The sequence below is a fragment of the Crinia signifera genome, chromosome 2, assembly GCF_055691185.1.
Source record: "Crinia signifera chromosome 2, ASM5569118v1, whole genome shotgun sequence".
Classification (NCBI taxonomy): domain Eukaryota; kingdom Metazoa; phylum Chordata; class Amphibia; order Anura; family Myobatrachidae; genus Crinia; species Crinia signifera.
In genome coordinates, this window is record NC_139218.1 from 130,089,480 (window position 1) to 130,096,518 (window position 7,039).

General features: G+C 47.1%; 1 non-coding gene across 1 annotated transcript; it reads left to right on the top strand.

Moving 5' to 3' along the window:
• Positions 1-5,406: 5,406 nt before the first annotated feature.
• On the top strand, positions 5,407-5,478 carry TRNAP-AGG (transfer RNA proline (anticodon AGG)). The gene has a single exon. It is a non-coding gene; the product is annotated as a tRNA-Pro (tRNA).
• The last annotated feature ends 1,561 nt before the right edge of the window (positions 5,479-7,039 follow it).

Here is a 7,039-nt window from a genome sequence, read left to right on the forward strand (position 1 = left end):
ATGACAGGGGAGGCACTGCCTCACCTGCCTCCCCTGACTGCACGTCCCTGCTGAATAAAGACATAGCCGTCATAGCCGTGTTCAACCCTGGTCAATACCAGGGTTGAACACCCATGTTGCTCGACCCGTGGTTGCCTTTTCAGACCGCACCTTGACCCGTGTTGGGGCCGCAAGAACACGGCAATAACCCGGGTCTAGAGTGCGGTCTGAAAGCGGTATTATTCGTACCCGTGGATGTTTTTAACCAATAAATGTTTATCCAACCTTATTTTAAACGTATTTATAGTGTCTGCCGACACCACTTCTTCAGGAAGAGAGTACCAAAGTTTGACTGCTCTGACTGTAAAGAAATTTTTTCTTCTAGATGAACAAAATCTTTTTTCTTCTAGTCTAAACTCGTGCCCCCGCGTCCTAGATTCCTTTCTAGTAGAAAAAAGGGTGTTTGACAGTTCCTTATATTGGCCCCAGATATATTTATACATGTTGAGCATATCCCCCCTTAAACGTCTCTTCTCTAGTGTAAATAGTCCCAAATTGTTTAATCTCTCCTCGTAGCTTAAATTCTCCATTCCCCTAATAAGCTTTGTTGCTCTTCTTTGGATTTTTTCTAATTCTATGATGTCCTTTTTATAATGCGGGGACCAGAACTGCACTGCGTTTTTGAGGTGCGGTCTAACCAATGATGATGGTCTGTCACACTCACTCAGTGCGCCGGCAGCCGGGGCGGGTGCCGCACCCAGCGCTCACGCAGCCCCAGCTCCCCCAAGCAGCAGTGGCGGCTGCCTTTCTTTATCTACGCCACTGCAGTAGTGCACACCTTTCTCTGAAATAAAGTTTTTTGTTTTTTTACTTTGCAGATTTACTTTATGTCTCACAACTAATAATGATGGTAATTAGCCATCTCGTCTCTACTAGAAGCAAATGATTCTGACTCATCACAACAAGCTCAAATAGATAGACAAGCTAATCATTCCAAACGCCTTCAGCATACAGTACCTCCCAACTTTTGTCCCTCTGGAGTCGGGCCCTGCTATTCAGTGCAGCCGTCCCAAAAATGGTGGAGCCCAGTGCTCCAGTAACAACTGGGCAGTCCCTGTCCCCCTCCGTGCACTCCCTCCCTCCCTGCACTGAAGAGATGCTGTGCACTTGCGCACAGCATCTTTTCAGGGTTAACCTGCTACTCTGCAGAGCAGCAGTGATCTCTGGCTCCCCCCAACTGCCCCCGGCCCAAGGGACATTGCCAGCCATGGAAGGGACAGCGGTACTGTCCCACTGTAACCGGGGCAGTTAAGAGGTATGCTTCAAGTATGTAGTTAAACATTTTGCGTATTTATAAGAGATTATTTTGTATTGCACACATTTTTGACTGAATGTATTAGATTTTATATATTTTATATGTATTGTATTTGTGACTTTTTAGGGTGAATGTTAGCATTTAGGGCCTTATTCTGGTCAATGTGTAAATTTCCGAATTCTTTCGGATGGCGTGTTTTAGCCGTCTGCGCATGCGTGGGCAACGATATGCGCATGTGCCATGCACGGTCTCCGTACTCGTTCTCACTAAGCCCGTACAGAAATGTGCACCACATTCACTTGGGAAATATGGGCGTAATATGAGCGTCATTCGGAACTACACAGGGGCGTAGTTTCAAAGTGGGCTAAACTGGGCGTAAACATGGGCGTACACGAGGGAGTGCACTAATTCTGGTAGGCGTGCATTCGGACAGAACACCGACTGCAAACGAACCAACAGGCAGGAAAAATGCGGCCTTCATAAGCAAGTTTCACTTTGCGGACACCACTCGGTCATACGCTAGGCATTCGGATCGCCCAATTAGTACTCCCGCACCTGAACCAATGTCACCTGAACACAATACAATCCACTCCTCTACTCATAACTCATTAATTACACTCTTTTCATTGCTTCAATTGGAACCATTGCAGCCTAAATGGACCATTACTAAACACACAAATATATGCTGAAAGCACGGCTGCATTTTTTACACACATTTACACTGCAATTGATGACCAATAAAAACAATCCCTTTTTAATGAGGTAGCCTAATTGCATAAGTGTGTCATGTGTGTGTGATGTATGAGTTCCGATGATAGTAGTATGTTTTGCTGAAATACACCGCATCAGTGCGTACGGGCAGCTTCCCGTCCGTTCTGACGCTGTAAGACCGTGCAGAATATGTGTGTGTCCACCGCACATGCAAGGTTTGGATGTAGTCCGTAAACACGCCCTCTTCTTAAAGTATAAGTCCGTCCGAATGCGGAGGACCTGTGGGCATTTCTTCTTACAATTTCCGCACAGCGTGGCGTGTGGTCCGCTCCGAAATAATTTGGAAATTTATGCACCAACCAGAATAATCTCCTTAGTGTGAAGCTATGATAACATGGGATACTTTCATTGGGTCAACAAGTATTAGGTCGACACCATTAGATCGACATGACTTAAGGTCAACATGAATTAAGGTCGATATGGGTTAGGTCGATAGGGTTATTAGGTCGACATGGCCAAGGTCGACAGGTCATTAGGTCGACATGTTTTTTTTTACAGTATTTTAAACCAACATGTGCAGACAGATGGTATTTCATGCCCTACCATCCACTAGGGTATGGTGAGAGAATATAATAGTGCGTCTGAAGCATGGCAAGCATAGCAAGCCATGTAGGGGGACGCGGTGGTACGTTTCGGTGTCCATGTTGACACGACATGTGCCGAACGGCAGGCATGGTGGGTGGAGAATAAAATAGGGTGCCCGAAGCATGGTGAGCGCAGTGGTGCTACGTTTCGGGGTCCATGTTAACATGACATGTGCTGACAGGCGGTATTTCATGCCCTACTATCCACTAGGGCGTGGTGGGAGAATTAAATAGTGTGCCCAGCGTAGCAAGGCACTGTGCCCGAAGCATGTGAGCCTTGCGAGGGTGCACGTTTTAGTGTTTATGTTGACTGTGTTGACATTCCGGTAAAAAAAAAAAAACAATGTCGACTTTTTCAATGTTGACCTTAGCCAAGTCGATGACCCTGTCGACCATACCCATGTCGACCTAATGACCATGTCGACCCAATGACCCTGTCAACCTAAAGTCATTTAGACCTTCCTGCATGTTGACCTTAACTCATGTGGACCTAAATGCATGTTGACCTAATGGTGTCGACCTAATGCTTGTCGACCATAATGCTGGTGACCTAATGATCCATACCCGATGACACTGGGGTGCATACAAGCTATTTGCTTGCAATAACCAGCAGGGAATGTGCCTGTATTTGTCTGTCACTCCCATACTAAGTAGGGTCCGTCAGGTTTCTTCTCAGTCTTAAACTCCACCTCAAGTAATGTGGACCTGGGAAAGCATTTTCACACATGGGCAATTGCTAATCTTATGAAAGAAACAAACACACCTTCTCCAACAGTACTATAGCACTTTTAAATGAAGGGTTACATCAGGGTTGCCTACCCTCCCGGAATGGCCGGAAAGCTCTCGAAAAGCAGGTCCCCCTCCCGGCCCCCGTAAAGGTGGGCAACCCTCCTGGATACCGGCAGACACCCCCCCCCATCTCCCCGGGGGCAGTGTTAAAATGACGTGATTCGTGGCTTTTTGGGGGAGGGGGCGGAGCGGGGCTAAATATGCAAACTGTGCCCTTTTAGTCCTGTCCCCTCCTCGTAGACCCGCGAATTGCGGGATTTGCATTAATGGGGGTGGGGATTGATGACTTCTACAGGTCCCACCCTCAGAAATGTGGCTGACAGTCTCCTCTCCGGGGCTAGTAGGCAACCCAGGGTTACAATCACCTCAGCAGTGTAAACTAATACACAGAAAAGATACAAAACAATTATCACTTGATATAGGGAAACCCTAGAATTTATGCACCAGGCACATTTCTGTGGCAGCAAAGATCATGTACCACTGGTGCCTGTAAATAAACAGTACTGCGTAAGTGTCCTTTTCTACCTGTGGTCTACACATATATTTTTTATTAGCTTTGCAGATGTCTCTTCTTTCTAATCATAACTAATTTCACAAAGTGATGTATATTTTATATTGTACACATTAATTAAGTTTCAGGTTTGCTAAAAGAACTGCAGTCCGTTTCAGGACCAGCATAGGACAAGGTTTAGCATCGCAGAGGACAGCTCTTGAAAAAAGAGCTGCCCTTTGCAAAGCATCTGGTGTTGGGTGAGAGGGTCCCCGCAGGTTCCTCTCACCTCCTCCGGCGGGGAGCCTCCTGCTGCAGGGACTCCCGCGCTCCTTCTTCTCCTCCCTGCACCTGGTGGGGGAAGTACTGCCAGGGCAGGCGACAGGGGGGGTCAAGGGGGACAAGTGTGACAGGCCCCAGAGATCTGAAGGGCCCCAGAGCTTCCATGCCCCGGCATGGCCACTGTCTGTACTAGCTGGCCTGTCAGTGACCCTTGCGTCCCAGCCATCTACTGTGCACCATCTGTTTTTGGCTGAGTCTGACTGACTCACTGTGTGCACTGCCGTGTACTGTGTGTGCGCCCTGCCACTCGGCATGCAGAGCCATCTACTCTGTGTGTGCACACAGCCTGGTGCTGCAGGCGCACAGCCTTACCCGCCGCTGGTGCTGTAGCCTTAGTCACTGGCTCCTGTACTTTTACTGTGAGGGTCCTTGGTTCCGCACTCTGCGAAAGAACTGCTCTGCCTGCACATAGTGCTCAGCATTCTTTTGTGAAAGTGACAGGCCAGCAGCAGCTGGAGCCAGCAGGAAACAGCAGATGGGAGCCAGCAGGAAGCAGCAGCCGGGAGCCAGCAGAAAGCAGCAGCGAGGAGCCAAGCCAGCAGGACTGAGAACGAGAGAAGTCAGCACCTGAAAGCAGGATCAGGAGCAGCGAAAGGTTAAATGAAGCTCATGGAGATGAGCATTGTGCGGATTTGGGATTGGGATCTAGGCCCCAGAAATATCATTGTACGGCGCCCCAAGATTTCTGTTGCCGGCCCTGAGTACTGCTGATAGGGAGGAGGAGGAGGTCACTGGGTCTGGGCAGCACAACAGGAGTGCGGAGAGTGCGGGATCCGATGCGGCACGATGGGGGATGCGAAAAGAAGCCCACAGGTTTCTATAGGGTAATGACAAAAAAAGCTGGTATTACCCTCTGAGCCGGAAACACGGCAGTCCCGCTTTGATACATATAAAAATGCATTTTTAATTTGATACATTCCGGCCAATATGTTTAATACTGTAAATAGATTTTGTCATTGGTGTTTACTGCATTTTAGTGCAGGTTTCCCTAGCCACCAGTAAATTCTAGCATTCCTAACTGCATACATTTTTTTTTTATAAAGTAAAGACTGTGCTGAAAATGTAATCCAACACCCCAGCTGTTCTACAGCATATGTGGCATTTAAACTTGCATCTGGAAACCTCTGTTAACAGCTGGCTCGTTGGTCTAGGGGTATGATTCTCGCTTAGGGTGCGAGAGGTCCCGGGTTCAAATCCCGGACGAGCCCAAGATTTTTACCATCAGCCAAAATAATTTATGAAAGCTACCTATTATTATTTATTATTTATTAACAGTTTCTTATGTAGCGCAGCAGATTTCATTGCGCTTTACAAAAGGAGACAGTGATACAACAAACATCGGTATTTAGACAGTCAAAAGGTAATAGGGCCCTGCTCACAAGCTTACAATCTATTATTTATTAACAATTTCTTACTGTATATAGGGAAGCATTATGAAATCCCGGCGGTCGGGATCCCGGCGTTCAAAATCCCGACGCCGGAATCCCGACCGCCGAAATCCCGACAAGGGAGGGACGTGGATCGCCCCCCCCCCCTTGCGGGCTCGCTGCGCTCGCCACGCGGCGGGCCCCGTATATGGCGCACACATATTCCGCAGCACTTTACAGAGTATATATTGAACAATCACATCAGTCCCTGCGCCCCAGTGGAGCTTATAATCTATATTCCCTACCACATCTATAGGCACAAACAGACAATCTAGAGTTAATTTGTTGGGAGCCAAATAACCTACCAGTATATTTTTGGATTGTGTGAGGAGACCGAAGTACCCGGAGGAAACCCACGCAAGTACTGGGAGAATATACAAACTCCTGATATTTATTTAAAAGAACTGTGGAAGAAAAGCCAATGTGCATATTTTAATTAAAGACTTTTAAGATGGCTTGTACAGGTCATGTAGTTCTTCATGTGTGAGTATATTCTGCCAGCCAGAGTCCCACCAAGACAGAATGAGATCATGTTATAGCCTGGTGCTAGTCTTTTGCGGCTGGACACCATGCAGGATTGAGGAGGGGGCCCATATGCAGACGTCTCTTTATGGTTCCATAGACTCTGGCACAGTGCCAGAGTCTGGTTCCATAGACTCTGGCAATGTGCCAGAGTCTGGTTCCATAGACTCTGGCACAGTGCCAGAGTCTTCTGCACTTGTGCGAGTCTCCAGAAACATGGCACCCACCATGTTCAGAATACTGTGCATGCTTGGTAGCCATTTTGGTGGCAATTATTGCCTCAGATGCAGCACCTTGCATGGGACTTTGTTAATGTGAGCATTAAAACATGTTGTGCCCCCACCTTTTTTTTGGGGGGGGGGGGGGCTCTTTATAGAAATGCCTATGACCCCATGCACCCCAGTATTGGCAGTATATGGCCCTGGTATGACCATTTTTTTTTTTCAAATACTAATATTCCATTATTTTAATATCTTATCCAGTTGATGTGATAATTAGCATTCATTTAGGTGTGAAAAATGCATTTTTTATGATATATTGAAGGAAGAGTCATATCCCTTAACAAGGCAACATCTGCTGTCAGACCTAATTAATGCATCGAAGGGTTAATTTATTATTTATTAATAGTTTTTAATATAGTACACATGTTCCACAGGCAATGGTGGAGTCAGACGGCCAATTAGTGCGTCAACATTACAGCATATATTGAAGTAAATTATATTTGCATAGCTCACCCTCCAATAAAATTGTGAATGAGGGGGCGCAGGGGAGCCCGATGGAGCAGAGACTCGACCCAGCGCAGGAGACAGTGGTGATGGTC